Raw genomic sequence first — 22,654 nt, 5'->3', positions numbered from 1 at the left:
CACATGCACATACAGCCCTCCCCTCTCAGCCCCCCACCCCTTTTAGACAGCCTGGGATTTCCAGCAACGCCTCAGCCACCTTGCAAGAGTAGAGTATAATCGGCGCTCTCCGAGATTTTCTTGTTTGTGTCACTGGAAATCCATGTGAAGAAAAACAAAAGAAGCAGAAGCAGTGACCCTGGGCGGGAGCGCGCTGCCTGCCTGCCGAGGTTTCAGACGGTGTCAGCTGATGCTCAATAGTGTAACTAGAGGAGACAGCGCAAGCAACAGAGCTGCAGTCTAATGTTTCTATCTTTAACACGCACACGGGCGCACGCACTCACACGCACACACTGGAGCCGGGCTTACATGATTCTACATGCAGGCACATGCTCGCGTGCGCGGAACTGCCAGCTCCAGCCAGTGGGCATCACAGAGAGACATCCAGTGCCCCGCTGCCCAGGGGCGAGCGCCTGACTTGTCAATCAGCTCAGGCTTTATGGGAAAGCAGCGTTCTGCCCACTGCTTCTGAAGCCACCCAAATCGCGGAGGACTGACTTTGGGCGCTCATGACTTAAAAAAAAGAAAGAAAAGAAAAGAAAAAGAAGAAGAAGAAGCCAGCAGGTTATACGTTCTCAGTTACGACAGGAATATCGTTTCCACGTTGTCTCTCCTGCATATACGGAGTTTCAGAAAATGAAAAAGTTTGATGACATCCTGGCTGCTCCAAACGGAGACGTGGTGAGTTGCGTGGTTTTCTTTTTGTCTTTTATTTGGACGAAGCGCAGGATGAAACGGGTGGGCATTGCCATCATCTTCGATTCCAGAACTGAACTGAAGGGAAAAAAATGTGTGATTTTGGAAATGGGCCAACTGATGAATCAAAATATTACCATTTTTAATAATGATGATTAGATATTATTCAGGTCGTTTCAAAGCATGAGGAGTGGCATATGTTTGACATCAGTTGTGGCATCAAACAGAACGTGTGGATTTTTTTTTTTTGGCGTCAGTCGTAACCAAGCGGACGCCGTTTGACTCTTATTGTCGTGGCAGATTTGGGAAAAACGTCTTGCTGCATACATAGAAAGTGATGTGTGCGTGTGTCAGCCCTGTGGCTGCTGAGCCTCTGTTTATACGACAGCTGTGTCATCTATTTATTTATTTAAATCAACGGTGAGCGCTTTGTGAAGCCTGTGGAATACACAATTGTTCGCGGCTTTGTGTGCGCGCGTGTCTACATGCATGATCTTATCGCCGCTTTGCTATTACGCACCCCGACTCAGCGCGAGGTGCATCGATTCCCAAATACCAACGCAATAACCCGTCCGAGTGATTTACACAGAGCATCGAAATGGTCATATAATTAGCATTCATTAGCTCGTCGCCTCTCTCCTGCTTCCCAGAATTTTTTTTTTCTGTTTTGCTTTTTGCTAGTTGGGGAGGAAAAAAAATAAAAGGCAAGTTTCCTCCACAGAGGCGCATATCGCATGGCAGAGTCAAGGTGAGACAATTTACAGCTAGCTAGAGGAGGAGGTGGAGGAGGAAGCCATTTCATCAAAGTTTAAGAAACCCTAGTATGATGTTAAATGGGCACACCTTCAGCAGGGGCAATACAATCCATAACAGTGCGCTAGCTGGCAAATGAAGTCACCAAAGCAAGGAAGTGCAAACTGAAATGTCACATTGTTTCCAGAAATGACAAAAGCTTTAGCCCCTGGGAGTTCTGATGAATTATGGAAGATGAAGCCTGCCGCCTTAAATTGGATGTGCTTATACTGTAGTGCGTGATGGAGTGAGACCGTAGATAAACTTACTGAACCCGAAAGCTAAGGCAGCCTATTAGAAAAGTCTCGTGACATACTGATAAATGCTTCTTTATTTAACACATTAAACTGACACCCATCAGTTGGAGGTGCCTGTCCATTGTAGGGTAAACTTTAACACAGCCAGTTTTGAGCCACCAGGTCTTTGGAATGTGGATGACCAGAGTAGCTGGAGAGACACTCGGTGGACATGGGAGAAAACATCCACAGTCCACATAAAGCTTTGGGAACCCAGGCACCATTTTAAACTGAACCCATTAATGACGTTTATGAGTCCACCTTGGTAGTGGCTCTCAGTGTGGGCAGTCAATAGGAAGGCCAGTCTATCTGCCTTTGGAATTTGAGAGGAAGTTCAGAGACCCTTGGGTGAATGTTGGGGAACACATTCACAATTCACACAAAATAGTAACTGAAGAGTCAAACCCAGTCTCTTGGGAGCCTCACACCATTGCAAAGTGGACCCGGTCATATGAATTCACTTCAGTTGTGGAGAGCTATTGTGTCACCATAAGATGCAAAACAGAATCCAGGCTTAGATGAGAGGCCAGTCCATTGTAGGGAAAGCTCTTACACCAAGTTATTGTTGATTGACCAATCAATATAAATCTGTATGTCTGTGGAATGTGGAAGGAAGACTAGAGATACTTTCCATTGATGTGGAAGAAAAATCAGCACTACACACTGAGAGACTGAAGAGACAATCAAACCAAGTCTCATGGGGTTTGTATGGCAGTCCCATTAACCCCTGAACCATTCCAAACTGAGACCATTCATTGAGTTTAAGAATCCACTTCGATTAAAGAGGCCTATCATAGCACCATGAGATGCAAGGGAGAAGCCAGGCTTAGGTGGGAGGCCAGACCATTTTAGGGCATGCTGTCTTACTTGGTCAGTTTAGAGTGGCCAGTCAATATCTTGGCAGCATCAGATGCAAGATAGAACTCAGACATAGATGGGAGGCTGTCCATTGTAGGGCATACTTTCACAATGTTTCAGTTTTGAGCAGTCAATAAATGTAAATCTGCAGGTCTTTGGAATTTGGGAGTAAGGCCAGAGTACCCAGAGAAGCACTCACAAAAATGTGGGGAAAACATCCACAACGCACACAAAACAGTAACTGAAAAGTCAGTCAAACCCTGTCTTCCTGAGAGCCTCACAGCATTCCAAAGTGAACCCATTCATGGAGTTTATGAACCCATTTTGGTTGTGTAGACCTATTGTGGCAGCATTAGGTGCAAGACAGAATCCAGGCTTAGATGAGAGATCAATCCATTGAAGGGCATGCTCTTCTACTGGGTTATTTTTGAGTGGCTAATCAATATAAATCTGTGTGGAAGGAAGGCCAGAGATATTTGCCATTGATGTGGAGGAAAAATCCACAATGTACACTGAGTGACAGAAGAGTCCATCAAACCAACTCTCATGGGGTTTGTAAGGCAGCACTCCTGTACCATCCCAGACTGAACCCATCCATCCATCCATTATCCAACCTGCTCTATTCTAACTATAGAGTCACAGGGGTCTGCTGGAGCCAATCCCAGCCAACACAGGAAACAAACCCCGGGCAGAAAGCCAGCCCACCACAGGGCATGCGCACATATACCCACACACACACTAGGGGCATTTCAGAATTGCCAAAGACACCTAACTGTGGGAGGAAACCGGAGCACCAGGAGGAAATCCACGCAGATGCAGGGAGAACATGCAAACTCCACATAGGAAGGACCCGGGTCTCCTAACTGCGAGGCAGCCGCACTACCCACTGCACAACCGTGCCGCCCAGACTGAACCCATTTATTGAATTTATGAATGCAACTTTGTTGTGGAGACTATTGTGTCAGTAGTACTGTAGATACAAGGCAGAAACCAGGCTTAGGTGGAAGGCCAGTCTGTTGAAGTCCACTAACTCATCTTTGGTCAGTTTTGAATGGCCAATAAATATAAATCTGTATGTGTTTGGAATTTAAGAGGAAGGCTAGAGACACTTGCCATTGATGTGAATGAAGAGTTGTGCACCATTCCAAAGTGAAGCCGTTCATCAAGTTTATGAATCCACTTCAGTTGTGGAGACCTATTGTGGCAGCTGCAGATGCAAGGTAGAAATCAAGCTTAGATGAGAGGCCAGTCCATTGTGAGGCACCATCTCACAAAGGGTCAGTTTTTAGTTTGCAGTTTGCATGTCTTTATAATGTAGGTGGAAGGTCAGAGTGCCATGAATGTGGAGGAAGCATCCCAACAGACTGAGGAATAAAGCAGAAAAACAAGCCTAGACAGGAGGACATTCCAGCATAGAATATACAACCATACACTCTAACACAGGGCCAGTTTATTGTCACTTATTAACTCCTAATCATTTATGCAACGTGGGGAGAAAACCAAAGAAAACCCCACGTAGGCATGACCTCACACTGAGAGTTAATGGTATTCAAGCCTGGTCTCCTGCAGCAGGGTGCTAACTACCAAACCATGGTGCCACAGCCAAGTGAAGCCATAGACATTTTTTCAGAACTTGCTTTGGCAGTGGAGGCCTGTCTCGGCAGCATCAGGTAGAAGACAAACAAAAAGTGTGGACAGCATAGTGGTCCATCACAGGACCCACATTCACACATATTATTCAAATAAAATTTAACATGCACATGTTTGGGATGTGAGATGACTCTCCATTAACAACAAAAGAAGCTACATAGACATAACATGACTACACGAACTGCATTTAATAATGTACCCCAGCACCATCAGGAGTAAGGAAATAATTAAAAATTAAGTTTTCACAGGGCAAAAGCAATACCCTCATTCCAGGCAAGTTTAGATTCTCCTTTAACTTAAAACAGTGTAAACTTTAAAATGTGGGAGAAGCAGACCTATAAAAACCTTCTTGATCAGGGGGATAAATATCACAGGTGCTGTGATCTGCCAAGAAAATGAAATCAGATCCTCAGAGCTGTGAGCCATCAGCTCTAACCACCATGATACCTAAAACAAATTTAATGACAAAGAAAAACATCAACAAATACATTTCAGTCTTTGAGCAGAGAACATGATTTGTGCCTATTAACGGTGTCATTTAAATTAAGTGGAGGGCTTTACAAAGCTAAAAAAGGGTTTTGACTCCTCATTTTTGACCACCCTATTAAAATCAAGCTAATTATACTGTCTTGCCTTCTTCTCATGCGGTTCTACGTATGCCCTCAAATGAGAAACACTGCGACCACCAAACCAACCACCTGGCCTGCCAAAAGTGACATCTTTTCTGTTTGTTATTCTCCCATAGATTTTGCTGATCATTGGCAGAGTACTAAATGACCCAGAATACCATGGCCACTGCCTCAGGCTGGCCTTCTCATCATGGGAAAGCTTCACTCTAATGCTGAAGGTGAACAGTTATTGAGTTGCTGGATGATCATCTCTCGTAATTTCTATTACAGAAGCAATACCCATCCATCCATCTTTTTTTGATCCACTAAACAGGTTTATCCTTCATGGGGCAGAGTCTACCCCAGAAATTTCAGTTGCAAACCCTAGTTTTTTGTGCAAATCTACCTGAGGATACACTCTGAGGACAATGCTGGGGAGTATTATATGCCAAATCAAAATTATGACAACAGTACTCCTCGATTCCAGGAGAGCTTTGTCCTTCTACACACCTGACTCTGACTCTGAGGAGGAGACACCTATAAGAGAGCTTCCAGTACGTTATAGGCAAACCTCAGAAGAACTCCTGGGTCAGACAGATAAGGGCAGGGAAATCTTCCCTTCAGGAGTTTATTCCAGTGGTTCTGGAAATTCCAAACACTACTGTCAACTTGAACTACAATTCCAGAGCAGCTCTGAAGGAGTCCACACAGTGTACCATGGGAACATGTTGCCCCTGCAGGTAGTCCTTAATTATCCTATCTTCCCGTAGCAGGAAAGATACCACCAACCACCTTGGCCAGACCACCAGACATTCACACTTTCCTGTACAATACACAAACACCAACTAATACTGAGCCGATTTAGAGTCACAAGTTTGCTGACCTTCACATGACTGATAGGAAAGAGTAGAAGGAGAACCCCTACATAGAAACTGGGAGAACATGCAGGATCCACACTGTTAGCCTCCTGGAGCTGAGAAGCAGCACTCTGTGTTCTCAGCATTTAAATTCAGTGTATTTCTCCCTTTTGGTTCAACTTACTTTTTAATGTTTTAGTAACACATTCTAAACATTTTGTGGCACTTTGCATATAATTGCTGTGTGCTTGTAAATGCCTAGTGAGACTCTTACCTATGAAAGTTATCAAGAGCGCTAAAATAAAGAGGCTGACAAGGCCATGCAGCAGTAGAATAGCATTGGATGAGGTAACTATCTATCAAGGGGTGCATTTGGAAAGCATCTTGAAATGCCAGTGTGGGTTCTCCTCCCTCTAACCCATAATATGAATATAAGAAATCTGAGAAACAAGAGAAGACCATTCAGTCCATCAAGCCCATTTGTTTAGCTAATAGCTAAGCTGTCCCAATATCTCATCGAGATTCTTCTTAAAGCTCGTCAAGGTTTCTTCTTCAACTACATGACTTGGTAGTTTTTTCCATATTCACACAACTCAGTTTTAAATGTGATTTACTGTTGAGTAGAAAGAATTCTGCTGGATCTACTCTATCAATGTCTTTGAGAATTTGGAAGATCTGGATTAGTCTCCTTTGCTTGAGACTAAACAGGTTTAATTCTTTGAGTCTGTCATGGTACGGCATGTACCTAGGTCCTGGGATGCACCTGGTAGCTATTCTCTGCAAAGCTTCAAGTAGTGCTATGTCCTTCTTGTAGTGTGACAGCCAGAACTGCACACAGTTCTCTTAGATGCGGTCATACTAGTACTGTACATTATATAGTCTGAGCATAACTCCTGTGACTTAAATTCAACAGCCTTTATGACATAACCAAAATTCTTCTGCACACTGCTTAAACAATGAAAACATTGTGTCAACCTTAAACCCTACATTTTTTACAGAGATTGCTTCCCCATAGGACAGTGTCTCTCATCTTGCATTTATAACCAACATTCATTTTGCCCATGTGTAGCACTTTGCACTTTTCTATATTAAACTGCACTTTCCAATTGTTTGCTTAGCTCTGAAGGTTGTCCAGATATTTCGGAATTGTTTTTTGTGCCTTCTCAGTGTCTGCCATTGCACCACTTTTAGTATCATCTGCAAACTTGCCGATTGAAGTTGCTGATGCCATTGCTAGACCATGTCAGTTTACACGACTGGAAATCACTGGATATGCGTGCTAACTTTTCTGAACTCCGTTCCAAAAGGTGCCATGCCTATATCTGCCCTTTGGTTTCATTTTTTCATTCTGTTGTGGTACCTAAAACATGACACATCAGACAGACAAGCTTCTTTTCTGTTTTTTGAGGTTCAAAACACCCATGTTCCATAATCCTACCTACTGCATTCTATGGATTGAACTTCCAGATGAGCAGTCATTGGGTGTCAGCAGTCATGCACACAAAGCCCTACAACTAAAGACGTAATCAAACCTGCTTGATTTCATCAAGGCGAGTCTCAGATTAGTTGGAATGAGTCGTTGGCTATGTCACATTACATGACCGGCTTCACGGGAGCACGTCAACGACCTGAAAACAAACGCTAGAAGTGAAAACCACTAGAATAGTCATAAAATGTGACGAAGCCTTTAGTGGGTGAATTTCGAGTTTGAGCAACCCATTTAGAAGCAGATCCTCTTAAGGAGCCTTGTGGGACAGCTGAAGTCCCAACTCCACTGGGCACTATTATCTAATTGTTTTTATTGGCACTTATTGAACTTGCTTGAAAATGCTCAAATGCCACAGCGCCCCCTGTTCATTTTATTCTCTTGAATGTAAATGTGGAGGGTCTCCACATCACTTTCACAAATCTTTGGCGGTGGGATATTTATCTGCCATGTTGCAATCACGTTCAAATGTTGTTGAGAGGAATCCCAGGAGTTCCTTGTGTTGGTGCAGCCCCAGAGGGAAGCAATGAGTCACAGCACCGGCCTACACTCAAACTCAGATCAACACGTCACGTCACTAAGAGCCCACCTAAATTCTGGCATTAAATCATAATATGCCAACAATAAGACTGAAGTCATTTACAGGAGAATCAGTCTGTGCAGACCACAGAAATGGCACCCCATCCACATTGGTTCCAACCTTGCACCTGCTACTGCCTCATTTAGATTGAATAAGCGGTTTCAGAAAAGAGTGGAATTTAGATGGCCATAGCAATCTAGAGAAGGAGCCATAAAGTATGATAAGTGCTCACCACAAATTGTGTTTTTGGTTTAGTGAAAAGGCTGGCATCAGAGCATCTCAGGTGTCTTGAGGGTTTGAAATCTACAGTGAAGTAAACCAGTAGGAAGCCAGCTAAGAGGTGATGCAGTCCCTACTTTTGGTCCAAGCCACCATTAAGGGAGTATCATATATTTTGAATCTGCTGTAATATGTCAGCATATCAAGCAAGAACACCACTGAAACGATGATTCCAGCTAAGATGTAAGAACACCAGGAGTGAGTATTCCTAGAATGGTGTTTTGGCTATAGTCAAGATCAGAGATTCAAAGATCAGGTTACTGTCAAGTATGATTGCAAAGTTAGTAACTAACAGTGATGGATAAGGTACCGGGCTTTAGATTTTCAAAAATATAAAATGAGAAGTAAAGCAAAATGACACCTTTTATTAGCTAACTGAACAGATTACAATTTCCAAGCTTTCAAGCCAACTGATGCCTCTTCTTCAGGCAAGAAGAAGCTTCTCATTGCATTCCTAAAATCAATAAATCATATGACTATTGAAAATATGAAAGAAAGTTTAAGGAATAGCAGTGCAGCCAACCAAACTGATAACACTAGCTGCGAGACCCTACTTTTCTTTTGGTGATTATGCTAAGATGAAAGTGGGAAAGGTTGGTGCCCCCTTAATAAAATGTTAAAAGTGAGAGCACACCAACGCTCTGAGTAGCTTGTAATGGATCCATCCATTTAATAATCTATTAACACCATTCAGGGTCTATCCTAGGTGTCCTGAGTGCAAGGCAAGAAACAAACCTGGACGGGATGCCAGACCATCACAGTGCTCACCCAATGTAACTCACACCGGTTAGCCTGACATCCTAATCTTTGTGAGGAAAGCCAGCACCCCTTTTTTGTCATTGTCACTGACTTCAGAAAACCTTGGCTACATCTGTTTTACTGATTTTATTTGGGCAGCAAGTCCCCAGTAGAGTCCAGATTGTAGGCATAAATGACAATTAAAAAGTGTCCACCATAATGTTTTATGCAAATACTCTTAAATGAAAGTCTGCAATGTGCACTTTAATCACATCTGACTTGTATAGTTTGTAATTTTAAACTGCAGAGCAGAGCAGTAAATCAAGGAAATATGTGTTTGTCCCAAACATAAATGGAGGGCACTGTATTCTATTCACCCATACATTTTCTGAACCTTCTTCTGGACCTTAAGAACCAACAATGCATAAGGAATAAAAATAATGAGACTAGTAGGTATTTTTTAAAAATATAATGCACTTAACTGCTTATTATACAGTAATACTGTGTCTTGCAATCACACTTACTCATACAGGCCCAGTTGGGGACATAAATTAACTTAACTTAGACAGGTTTGGGATTTGGGAGCGAGCTGGAGCATCTCGAAACAACCCATGCTAACACTGGAGACAGTGGCCAGGCACTTGAGAGAATTCATGTCTTTAGAGCTGTGAGCCAGCAACAGCAATCACTGGTGCCAACCTAAAGAAGAAGGAAAACCCCATATTTGAGATATAGATCGTTGTTATTGTACAGATATTCATACGAATCACAAAAGTAATGCTAAGTGCAATTTCCTATGCTGGGGTGTGTTGAGCTGGTAACATCACTTCAACAGGCCTAACGAATCAACAAGATATTTAACAGAGCAGGCTCAGTTATGGGATACACTCTGGACCCCCTGGAGGAAGCAGCAAAGGACAGAATTGAAACAAAACTGAGTGTCATTATGAGAAATGGTGTATTTCTGACACACTAACATGGAAGACTTTCAGCCAAGGGGGCTCCTTTATATCAACAGCAATGCTCCTGTATAATGCCTCACTGTGACTGCCAAGGGGTTTGTTGTTTGACATAATATAACAATATTATTTATTTATTAATTTATTTAATGCATTTCTGTAGGGCGGCACGGTGGCGCAGTGGTAGCGCTGCTGCCTCGCAGTTAGGAGACCTGGGTTCGCTTCCCGGGTCCTCCCTGCGTGGAGTTTCCTCCCACAATCCAAAGACATGCAGGTTAGGTGGATTGGCAGTTCTAAATTGGCCCTAGTGTGTGCTTGGTGTGTGGGTGTGGGAGTGTTTGGGTGTGTCCTGTGGTGGGTTGGCACCCTTCCCAGGATTGGTTCCTGCCTTGTGCCCTGTGTTGGCTGGGATTGGCTCCAGCAGACCCCTGTGACCCTGTATTCGGATTCAGCGGGTTAGAAAATGGATGGATGGATGGATTTCTGTAAAAAATCCAGATTTCCTTCTGGGAACAAATAAAGCGTTATCTATCTGTCTACAGAGTACACACACACGCACACACACACACATATATATATATACTCAGCAAAAAAAGAAACGCCCTCTGACTTTCAACTGTTTTTACTTTCAGTAAACTTAATGTGTAAATATTTGTATGAACACTAAAAGAGTCAACACCATAAGACATAAACTAAAAATGTTTCACAATGTGTCCCTGAATGAAGGGAGGCTCAAAATCAAAAGTACCAGTTAGTATCTGGTGTGGCCACCAGCTGCTTGAAGTACTGCAGTGCATCTCCTCCTCATGGACTGGACCAGATTTGTCAATTCTTGCTGTGAGATGTTACCCCACTCTTCCACCAATGCACCTGCAAGTTCCTGGACATTTCTGGGGGGAATGGCCCTAGCCCTCACCCTACGATCCAACAGGTCCCAGACGTGCTCAATGGGATTGAGATCTGGGCTCTTCCACTGCGAGGATGATCAGCTGTCCTTCCTGTCTCCCTGTAGCGCTGTCTTAGGCGTCTCACAGTGCGGACATGGCAATTTATTGCCCTAGCCACATCAGCATTCCTCATGCCTCCCTGCAGCATGCCTAATGCACGTTCACGCAGATGAGCAGGGACCCTGGGCATCTTTCTTTGGGTGTTTTTCATAGTCGGTAGACAAGTCTCTTTAGTGTCCTGCGTTTTCAGAACTGTGACCTTAAATGCCTACTTTCTGTAAGCTGTTAAGGTCTTAACGACCATTCCACAGGTGCATGTTAATTAATTGATTATGGTTAATTGAACATCCATGGAAAACATTGTTTAAACCCTTTACAATGAAGATCTGTAAAGTTATTTGGATTTTTAAAACATTATTGTTGAAATACACAGTCCTGAAAAAGGGACGTTTCTTTTTTTGCTGAGTATATATATATGGAAGAGAAGGTCTGTTTGATCGGGGGGGTTATTGGGTGTAATGTATTGTTTGTTACGAACATGTTCTCCCAATAACCCCGATCACACTAACTTAACCACCTCCACGCCTCACCCCCACCCCCATGTAGTTTTTGATATATATTGCCTTTGATTCTTGTAAGGCTAAGCGTTATCCTTTGATGAAGGCCCTTGGCAGGGGTTGAAAGCTCAGGAATAAAAACTACTTTATGATACGTGATTCATTTTATCCCTTTGTGGAGCTCCAGCTGCAAATATATATATATATATATATATATATATATATATATATATATATATATATATATATATATATATATATATATATATATATATATATATAAACTGCTCAAAATAATTAAAGGAACACTTTGAAAACACATCAGATCTCAATGGGAAAAAGAAATCCTCCTGGATATCTATACTGATATAGACTGGGTAATGTGTTAGGAACGAAAGGATGCCACATCGTTTGATGGAAATGAAAATGATCAACCTACAGAGACCTGAATTCAAAGACGCCCCAAAAATCAGAGTGAAAAAATTATGTGGCAGGCTAGTCCATTTTGCTAAAATTAAATTCCAGGAACTCAAAATTGTACGCAGCACTTTGTATGGCCCCTGTGTTCTTGTATACATGCCTGACAACATCGGTGCATGCTTCTAATGAGATGACAGATGGTGTTGTGGGGATCTCCTCCCAGATCTGGACCAGGGCATCACTGAGCTCCTGGACAGTCTGAGGTGCAACCTGGTGGCATTGGATGGACCAAAACATAATGTCCCAGAGGTGTTCTATTGGATTTAGGTCAGGAAAGTGTGGTGGCCAGTCAATGGTATCAATTCCTTCATCCTCCAGGAACTGCCTGCATACTCTCACCACATGAGGCCAGGAATTGTCGTGCACCAGGAGCCACTGTACCAGCATAGGGTCTGACAATGGGTCCAAGGATTTCATCCTGATACCTAATGGCAGCTAAGGTGCCTTTGTCAAGCCTGTAGCGGTCTGTGTGACCCTCCAAGGATATGCCTCCCCAGACAATCATTAACCCACCACCAAACTGCTCATGCTGAATGATGTTACAGGCAGCATAATGTTCTCCATGGCTTCTCCAGACCCTTTCACTTCTGTCACGTGCTCAGGGTGAACCTGCTCTCATCTGTAAAAAGCACAGGGCACCAGTGGTGCATCTGCCAATTCTGGTATTCTATGGCGAATGCCAATCGAGCTGCATGCTGCTGGGCAGTGAGCTCAGGGCCCATTAGAGGACATGGGGCCCTTGGGTCACCCTCATGAAGTCTTTCTGGTTGTTTGGTCAGAGACATTCACACCAGTGGCCTGCTGGAGGTCATTTTGTAGGGCTCTGGCAGTGCTCATCCTGTTCCTCCTTGCCCAAAGGAGCAGATACTGGTCCTGCTGATGGGTTATGGACCTTCTATGGCCCTCTCCAGCTCTCCTAGAGTAACTGCTTGTCTCCTAGAATCTCCACCATGCCCTTGAGACTGTGCAGGGAGACACAGCAAACCTTCTGGCAATGACACGTATTGATGTGCCATCCTGGAGAAGTTGGACTACCTGTGCAACCTCTGTAGGGTCCAGGTATCGCCTCATGCTACCAGTAGTGACAGTGACTGTAGCCAAATGCAAAACTAGTGAAGAAACAGTCAAAAGATGAGGAGGGAAAAATGTCAGTGGCCTCCACCTGTTAAACCATTCCTGTTTTGGGGGTCATCTCATTGTTGCCCCTCTAGTGCATCTGTTGTTAATTTCATTAACACCACAGCAGCTGAAACTGATTAACAACCCCCTCTGCTACTTAACTGACCAGATTAATATCCCATAAGTTTCATTGACTTTATGCTATACTCTGATTAAAAAGTGTTCCTTTAATTCTTTTGAGCAGTATATATATACCGTATATATATACATATATAAATATATATATGTGTGTGTAAAGTGATGAGGCAACACTGTGTGCCACCCTTACTTAGAACACACACACACGCGCACACACACACACACATATATACTAGCTGTGCTATCTGTCTAAGATGGGTTGCAGTCTAACTGTCCACATATATGTTTATGTTCATTATCAAACATTAGAACTTTAGAACAATGTAGACGAGAACAGGCCATTCAGCCCAACAGACCTAGCCTGTCCTATCCACTTAATTCTCCCAAAGTAACCATCGTAGACCTCATGCTGTTTATTTGATACATGGGCTGTCCATTTGATCCTCACAGCGGCCTTTTCCTCTACAGATAGAGCATCCTCTTGGCTGTTGCTCATCAAACTGACAGCTCATATAGTCAAAGTATTTTTCTGGGAAAATGCAGTGGCGTTCGCTAACACATTTTTCCTGGTTTAGTGATTCTAGCCTAGTCATGTCAGAGTTTTGGTTTCTGATGTGTGTTATCGATTTAATGTTATTTTCACATATTATTATTAGGCATTACAGCTATAAACCTTGTTCACATAGCCAGAGCAGGTGTTAGAAAGTCTCTACCATGATGCTGTTGCCAGCATATAATGTTGGACAATAGAATAGGTTGATAAGACAACTTTTTTATTTGTTGAACTTTTCCTGGTAGTTTTATTATAATGTTTGGTTTTTTTTTATCCTTCTCTACATGCCTATTTTTTAATTTTTCTTCCAAACAATAGCAATGGGACAGACATACAGATACACAGATACTTGTCCTTTTATTAAGTTGGATAGGTACAGTGAAGGGGAAACCCTGTGTGTCACTCTTACCCAGAACAAAAAGACAAACCAATGTCCTTTAGCAAAAATATGATTATAAAAAAATATGAAATGATTATAAGGAAGGGACAATCACGCAGCATTAAAATAAAGCAAACAAGAAAGAAGCCCTAACTAGGACTAAACCCACATTTTTGACCCACGCTTTGAACTAAGTCGTTCGAATGAGGTGAATCATCCACTCACTTTCTTCTCTAAATCAGTACTGTACCACAGGCCCAAAACAGATCTCTTCACTCTGCTCCACTCTCAACTACCTGGCTGGACTAGTGTCCTGATGAATTAAGTCTTTGCCCATGTCCCCTACTGTTTACAATCTGAAAAGCTGTCAGGTTAAGGTGTAGCTTTATGTCCCAGGTCGCTGGTACTCCTTCCTGCATCACTGAACCTGAGTATTTACTTAGTGGACCAGGCATCTTTTAATATCTCTGGCCTCTCTGTTAATTTACTGCTTCTGCAATAAGCACTTCTGGGGTTTTCAAAAGATGTGGCCTCCTCTAACTTCTCTTGGATTTCCCTTTTACCTAAAGTACAGGTGCTTCTATTAAACATATCAGGCTTATCAACCCTAGCAGATGCCTGCCTGCACTAATCTTAAAATACACAGGGGACAATTTATAAGTTTTCCATTTCCTATTTCTTTTTTACCTGGCACTGCCATTCCAGACTTGTTCCCTATGCATTACAGAGTATATTAATTATTGTATATATTGCACAACGTTTCTGTGTTTAGTTTCAACATTATGCTCTGCATTTGTTAGATTTCTTTTATTTAAATGTTTATTTATTATATTGATTTCAGGTGTCTTAAGTAGACATGTGCCTAATAAGACTAGTTAAAATTGAAAGCAGTTACAGTGATGTCACCACCTCACAATGAAGAGAAGCAACTGGAGTTTCTCAGATTATAAGAATGTTCCTCTAACTTGGCACACTAAGTACTGTATTTGGAATGCTAAGTAACTTTTTTCTTTTCTCAATGATCAGTATGATGTTTCAATCTTGCTGTAGACATGACAAAAACTTGTTTTGAAATATTTGAATTATATGAGAGTGCACACCTGTTTAAAATAACTTCTGTTGAGCTCTGTCAAAGTTAGGCTTCATTCATTTTTCTTTACATCAATGTTATATTTTTAAAGAAAAACAAAGTGTCTTCTGTTGTAGATGAACTGTTTCAATTCTGCTATTCATACATGCAAAAAATATTTATTATACAGTCCACTAGGGTGTGGCCCTTGGCTGCCTACAGTGGCCCAACCCTGTGTTGATAGCTTGCTTCATACACTATCAGTGCATGGTGGAATTTTTCAGTAAATGAAAAAGAATACTCCTTTTAGCAATATTTCTCACAGGCAGGAGTGCAGATGTGAACTCACAATCTCCTTCCTGCAAGACAGCCACATTACCAACGTGCCACCTGCATGGCTTGTCAACTGCCAACATACAAATCTACCAATACTGTTCTTAGCGGAGCAGATGTATATAACATATTCACATTATAATTGGTTGTATTGACATGAAAGTATCATTGTTGTATTCTCCTAATGAAGACGAAAAAATATGATATATAGCTGTATACTATATGACATATGGTTTTGAAGAAAAATGAGCATTGCATGAAAATGTTGCCCAATTTAGCTAATCTTTTTATATATTTACAACAGATTTGTCACAAAACTGATCCTGTATCCAATAGAGGTTCCTGTCAATAAAAGAACAGAATAGAATAAAAAGGAGTTGAAAAAATGTCTTTAAAGCCACATTATTTTAAATTCCATCTGCCAGCAGATATCATAACATAAGGCCCAGACACCCTGAAGATGTCTGCTTCAGTATAAAAAGATTTTCTTCTGGAAGTGTTCCCAAAGTGCCCTGCCCATGGAGTCTCTGATACAGTGTAGAACAGACTCAGAATTATATATTTTTGGGCAATTGCTCAGTGGAGTGTTTTCCTATCAGACTCAGCTCCTTCTTTGACCACACGCCAGTTATTGTGGTAATTCCTGTGTTTGTAGCTGAGTGGGTGCAACTCCAATATATAACCATTATTGTGTTATTGAATTATCTTGATGGACTGAATGTATGCTATTAAAATTCTCTTTAGTCTTGGATAGCAGAAATCCAAAAGTTCATTTTATGTTGTTGCCATTTTTGTAGTACCATTGAGATATCCTGTATGTACTGTATATACCTAGCAGATCCTTTCAAGCTCCATTAGATTGGATGGGAAGTATTTATAAACAGCCATAGATGTTCGATGGTGTTTAAGTGTGGGCGTTAGTGTGGCCAGCATTGTCCTGGTTGTATTCTTGGGGTCATTATCTTGTTGAATGGTGAACCCTCATCCTAACTTGAGGTCTTGTGGCCTCTGGAGCAGGTTTTCCTCATGGGCCTTGTTGCATTTGGCTGAATTCATTCCTCCTGACCAGTCTCTTTGCCCCTTCCACTGAGAAGTACCTCATAGCAGGATGTTGCCACTACCATGCTTCACTGTAGAGATGGTGTTAGGTAGGTGATGAGCATTGCCTGATCTTTGCCAGACACAGTGCCTGGAATATTGCTCAAAGAGTTCAATTTTTGTTTCATCAGACCAGAGAATCTTTTTTCTCCCAGAATCCTGTAGATGCCATCATATGCCTTTTACTCAAGAGTAGCTTACATCTAGCTACTCCATCTTAAACACCTAACTGATTAAGTCCTGGAAAAATGGTCATCCTTCTGACACATTCTTCAAGTGGCCATTGGGTTCTCAGTCACCCCACTGATCCAGGCCCTTTATGCATGGCTACTCACTGTTTCCAGACAGTCAACTCTAGGAAGAGTTCTGGTGGTTTGAAATGTCTTCTGTTTCAAAGCCATTGAGGCTATTGTGCTCCTGGCAACACTCAAGGTTTAAAAATGGTTTTAACCCCCTTGCCCTTTTCGGTGTGTCATCACAATTTCATTGCAGATGTCCACAAAGAGTCCCTTGGGCTTCATGGCTAGATTTTTATCCTGACGTGCAGTGTGAATTGATGGACCTTCTAGGCACAGGTGTGTGCTGAGATGGTTATCCTTCCGACAGGTTGCCCAGGTGAACATTGCTTTCTTAGTCCTCTCCCTGATCAAAGCCCTTCTTGCCTGGCTTCTCAGTATGGCCAGACAGTCAACTTTAGGAACAGTCCTGGTGATTCCAAACTTCTTTCATTTCAGAATTATTGAAACCATTAGGCTCCTGGGAATACCAAAAGTGTTAGAAATGGTTTTATCACCTTGTCCGGATTTGTGCCTCACCACAATTTGATTGCGTAGGTCTACAAAAAGATATTTGGACTTCATGGCTTGATTTTTATCCCAACATGCAGTGAGAATTGTAGGACCTTATATACACAGGTGTGTGCTGAAATGGTCTTCCTTCCAACAGATTCTCCAAGTGACCATTGGGTTCTTAGTCATCTCCCATATCAAGGTCCATCTTGCGTGGTTATTTGCTTGGCCAGACAGGCATCTCTCACAAAATTTTTGAGGCCAATGTGCTCCTGGCAACACTCAGATCTTAAGAAATGGTTTCATAATTTTGTTCTGATCTATGCCTCACCACACTTTGCTTGCGGAAGTCTACACAGAGTTCCTTGGACTTCATGGTTTGTTTGTAGTTCTAACGTACAGTGTGAATTGTGGGACCATCTATACACAGCAGTGTGCCTTTCCAAATGAAATCCAATCAAATCACAACATAGAGTAAATGATAGCCAAAGTAATGGTTGCATTTAATGAATAATGATTACTTAATGTTAAGCATTCAATATGGAGAATAAGTTTACAAGGCGGAGAGGAAAGCATTTTCAAAGTCAGTAACGATGCCTACATCAGACCACGTGGCTGAGTTTTGAGTTGGGATGAATTTCTGTAGCCGATGATCAGAGGGAGGAGGACCCGGGGAAGACCCAGGACACGCTGGAGGGACTATGTCTCCCGGCTGGCCTGGGAACGCCTTGGGATTCTCCCGGAAGAGCTGGAAGAAGTGGCCGGGGAGAGGGAAGTCTGGGCCTCTCTGCTTAAGCTGCTGCCCCCGCGACCCGACCTCGGATAAGCGAAAGAGGATGGATGGATGGATGAATTTCTGTGTTGCCAATTTCAGATATCTCCATAAACAAACATAAAGTAATTAAAGTTGCCGTGTTAGTTCCAGCACGTCATTTACATATTTTGGACGGTCAGTTTACTGTGCCAAATGATACAATTAACAATCCAACCAGTATAGCATAACGTAGAACCATAACGCGGTTTGAATTTTTGAAAGCCATGTTGCTTTCAAAAAATTCATAAAGCAAGATGGTGAAGAGGCAACTTGAAGATGTCCAAGGCTTCATTTGTTAACTGAACTTGTTTACTACTATCTACCCTAGTAGCACAGGATGGAGGATAAAAGTCACGAATAGCTGGGACACTTGACCATTTCAGCGCACGCTTATACACATAAAAGAGACAGAAAATGGAACAGAGTGACAAAATAATTGGAAAATGTCACTTCTATTCATTAACCTTCAAGCCAAGGCAGTAGACAACTTTGGGCAGCACATTAAAGCTTAAGTTGGGCATCAATTTCAATTCCCCTTTTACACCGTTCAAGGTTCCTGCCTAATGCGGTATAATTTTCCCTCCCACATACCGAGTTTGACGTAGCCGTTACAAAAATTGTGCGTCCAACAGGCATATTTGAGTGAAACTCATCCTGTCCATGCAGCTTGCCTAAATAAAAAGCTTTTAAATCCAAGCAATTGAACTGCTTATCAGAAGCGCTTGAAATATTAAATACATAGTATAGTTTATGCGTTCATTATACCCTCACTGAGGTCACAGAGCTTTCTTCTTCCTATCATGTCTTACACAGACAAAGTTCCTAAGTAATTCACACAACATGAAAGTGGTGCTCTACATTCTTTAATGCTTTTATACATGGTTATTTGCAATGACACACACAAATTAAATTTTTTTTTCCATGTGTTCTAATGTGTTCCTCTAGCTGGGCTGTACATGCTCACTAATATACTCGGATGAGCAGTATGATTTACTGTATATCAGGATTAGGAAACAATGACAATATGAAGCTTCTTCTCAACTCCTGCTCAAGTGACCATTATTCTAATTTATCTAAACAGATCTTCACAACTGATCATTTAGTAGATAATAATTAATGGGTCTGTATAGTGGTGTAGTCTTCTGCATCAAGAGTTCCTACACCAGCATAATCATTGTGTTTGTGGAGACTGTGCATTCTCCCAGTGCCTGTACTAATTTTTCTCATGGTATTCTGATTTTTCTTTCACATCCAAAAGACATGCAGTTTTTGGATTCTTGTTGTTTTTAAGCTGCCCTGCTCAGATTAAGTATGGCTGTATGAATGTGTGTACCCTTTGGTGTGATATTGCCCAATTCCAGCTTTGACTCCTGCTGATACTTATACAAGCTGAAAGGTACTTTAAAAAGAATAAATAGAATTTGGACTAAGTTAGGCTCGTATGGTAGGTCAAGAGTGTACATGACCACATATGGAAGTCTAATAAATGAAAAAAAAATCCACTACATAATCGAATTTGGTATTAGCACAAATTGTAGGCCATAGAGCCATTGTCACTGAGATCTGATCTTTGAGGCAGTGTAGACAAAATTAGGAGCAACTAGTTCTGGCCAGCATTTTAATTCAAGCTTTTAAGCATGATGAGATGCTGTATATTTAATTATCTCAATGTCCACATCTGTGTGGCAGCACCTCTTCTCAGTGTGATTCATAAACAAAAATAGAAAGGTAGATACATATAAAAAGGCACTATATGATAGATAGATAGTTTATTTTTAAAGCCTCATAAGTCACTTAAACTTACTGATCACTATAAATTATTTTATATTGCAGAAAAATAGCCAGGCATTTAAGAGAGGAGAAATATTCATGAGCTAAAGGAATCAACGCATGACAGAGAGAAGTCAAGGGATAATGTTTACACTGTATAATGGCCTCAATATCGCACATGCAATTTTAACGCATATTTTTTTACTTCATTCCTTATAACACACAAATTTAAACATATTTCAATTACAGCAGAAACACTGAAGGGAAAGAAACTTGATATGAAAGATCTAAAGTTACTTTTTAATATTAATGTGGAAAAAATAGGGCAAAGAGCTTGAGGTTTCAGTAGTTCAGGTGTGGTGTGGTAAGCTGTGCACAGTATGGATTGGATGTACAAAGAATTACAAAATTATTACAAAAATACTTTAATAAGTGGCATGGATTTTATTATCTTCATTTTTTTTTTTAAATAAATTGGTTTAATCTGGGCCAGTTTTATATAATAAGTCATTATTAGAACTGCTTTAAACCTTTGTGGAAATTGCTAGATACAGAATATGATAAAGTATCACTTTCATTAGAAACATGTAGACAAGAACAGGCCATTCCGCCCATAAAACTTGCCAGTTCTAACCACTTAAATCCTCCAAAACAATGTCAAGTCTAGTTTTGAAAGTCCTACTGCCTACCCTACCACTTGGTAGCTTATTCTACAGTAAGTTTGATATTGAGCTCTTCGCACATTCCTCTCTTTTACAGGGCACAGACATGCCAAAAAGTCATAGACTTGAAGGGCATATCTGTCATTACACATTGGCTTTAAAATGAAAAATTATGTCATGACAAAGAAAAGTAGGTATGTACCTACCTACATTGGGTTCAAAATGTTGCAGGCGTATAGCCTACAATCTGTGCATGTTCATGTCATACTGGTGCCAGTGTTTAATTAGGTCATGCATTTTTTTTCCATTTATTGGGTGTCTCTATGTGGTGAGATACTTATGCCAAACAAGCTTCGCATAACCATGATCTACAGTATGACACTTGCTATACCTCTGTGCTCTATGTAATTTATTCTTATATGCAACACTTCCACTTATAAGTCCAGAGTGACATCCCATAATACAAATGCTGCCTGGTCAGAGGCCATATCACATGCACTTAAGAGCAGGTCATCCACTTGAAGCTAAGCATGTTTGAGCTCAGCCAGTACTTGGATGGGAGATCATCTAGGAGAAGTGTGGGCTTCTGCTAGGAGAGATGTTGGTGAGGCCAGCAGGGGGCACTTACCCTGTAGTCTGAGAGTGGATCCCAATGCCCCAGTGCAGTGCTGTGGACACTGTGCTGTAAAAATGGAACAGTTCTTTGGATTAGACGTAAAGCCATGGTCTTGACTGTCTGTGGTCATTAAAGATCCATGGGCATGTTTCATAAAGGGTAGGGTGTATCCCAATGTCCAGGCTAAATTCCCTATCTCTGATTGGCTAACTGTCTCTCGTAACAGCTAATGTGTGGTGAGCGTACTGGAGCAAAAATGGCTGCCGTCACATCAACCAGGTGGATGCTACACATTAGTGGTGCTTGAAGTGGCTCCCCACCTCTATGTAAAGTGCTTTCAGTAGCGAGAAAAACGCTATGTAAATGTAAAGAATTATTATTACTATTATTAATTTTAAACACAAAATGATAGTACATCCAACTCACAAACATAATGCTGAACACAAAAATAACCATGTAATACATTAAACAGAAATATACACAAATACAGTACCCACGGAGGTTTATGGAGAGCTTGAATGAGGAGAGAAAAAAAACGTGAAAGGAAAAGAGGGGGACAGTGGCATCTATGCAGATCATGAAGGTACAGAGACAGGCGACCCAATGAGGAAGCAAGTAATTGGCACTCCAGGGTTGGATCATGCACCGTTGACCAGTTTGGAGTGAGTTGGAAGTTCCTCCTAGGGATCTGAGAGATGCCAGGAGAGCATAGTGGAAGATAGAGGGCCGGTTATAAGCATCACCTGCAGATGCCCATGGAGGCAATCGAAATGAGAGTTCAGACCATTAGTTGTGGGTGTCTCTGCTGGCTTCAGGACCCAATGGAGTGAGCTGGGGAGAAGAAGAGTGAAAGATGTGCTCAATGTGGATGAGTAAAAAAAATGGAAACAAAAATTTGCATCTAGTTTTTATTCATGGATTTGTTTATTGATTGAATTTTACTGTCATGGATGAGCACTTGTTTTTAGGACAGTATTAACTGGGTTATTTATTAAAGTACTTTGGGAATTTGAACTTCTGTTTGGATTTCGTTTGATAAATGCACAGCCCACTTTGCACCGTTCATCCCAGTCATGTCATTGACGGTTCTGGGTTCAAGGTTCAAGTTTTTTACAAATTGGAGGAGATCATCCAACACAATCACGCACCTTTGTTTACACAATATTTTGGTTGTACAAATTAGTCACTCCACACAGTAAGAGCTCCCAGTTCAACTGCATGAACTTCATAGTTTTTTCAGATTCTTTCTGTAAAGACATGGTTGACCTTTCTCAAAATTTTAACCATAATGTCAAATATGTTATACAGTATGCTGCTTAACCGAACAAATTCTGCTCGATCAACTTTTAAAAGACTTGGTTTTCGACATCTTGTAGCCTTCACTGCTTCACACCACAGAGGTTCAGTTGCCTTAGCCTGTTTAAGTGTGTGCATTTTTGTTACGGCTTTGCATTTGAAAATCTCTGTAAGCGCTTGTCTTAAGCCGGTCTGCT

The 22,654-nt window shown here is 41.5% G+C and overlaps 2 protein-coding genes across 2 annotated transcripts in view; one reads left to right on the top strand and one right to left on the bottom strand.

The window, feature by feature from the left end:
- The window catches only part of LOC120540210 (voltage-dependent calcium channel subunit alpha-2/delta-4-like), a 619,956-nt gene that overhangs the window by 279,645 nt on the left and 317,657 nt on the right, over positions 1-22,654 (bottom strand). The window lies entirely within an intron of this gene.
- LOC120540310 (leucine-rich repeat and transmembrane domain-containing protein 2-like) overlaps positions 67-22,654 on the top strand; it is a 112,643-nt gene continuing 90,055 nt past the window's right edge. The window contains exon 1 of the mRNA XM_039770961.1: positions 67-720. The gene's annotated coding sequence lies outside the window, so the exon portion shown is untranslated. The remainder of the gene's footprint in view (positions 721-22,654) is intronic.

The sequence above is a fragment of the Polypterus senegalus genome, chromosome 12 (genome assembly GCF_016835505.1).
Source record: "Polypterus senegalus isolate Bchr_013 chromosome 12, ASM1683550v1, whole genome shotgun sequence".
Taxonomy (NCBI): Eukaryota; Metazoa; Chordata; class Cladistia; order Polypteriformes; family Polypteridae; genus Polypterus; species Polypterus senegalus.
Note: the sequence above shows the minus strand (reverse complement) of the source record. Positions and strands in the feature narration are given on the sequence as shown.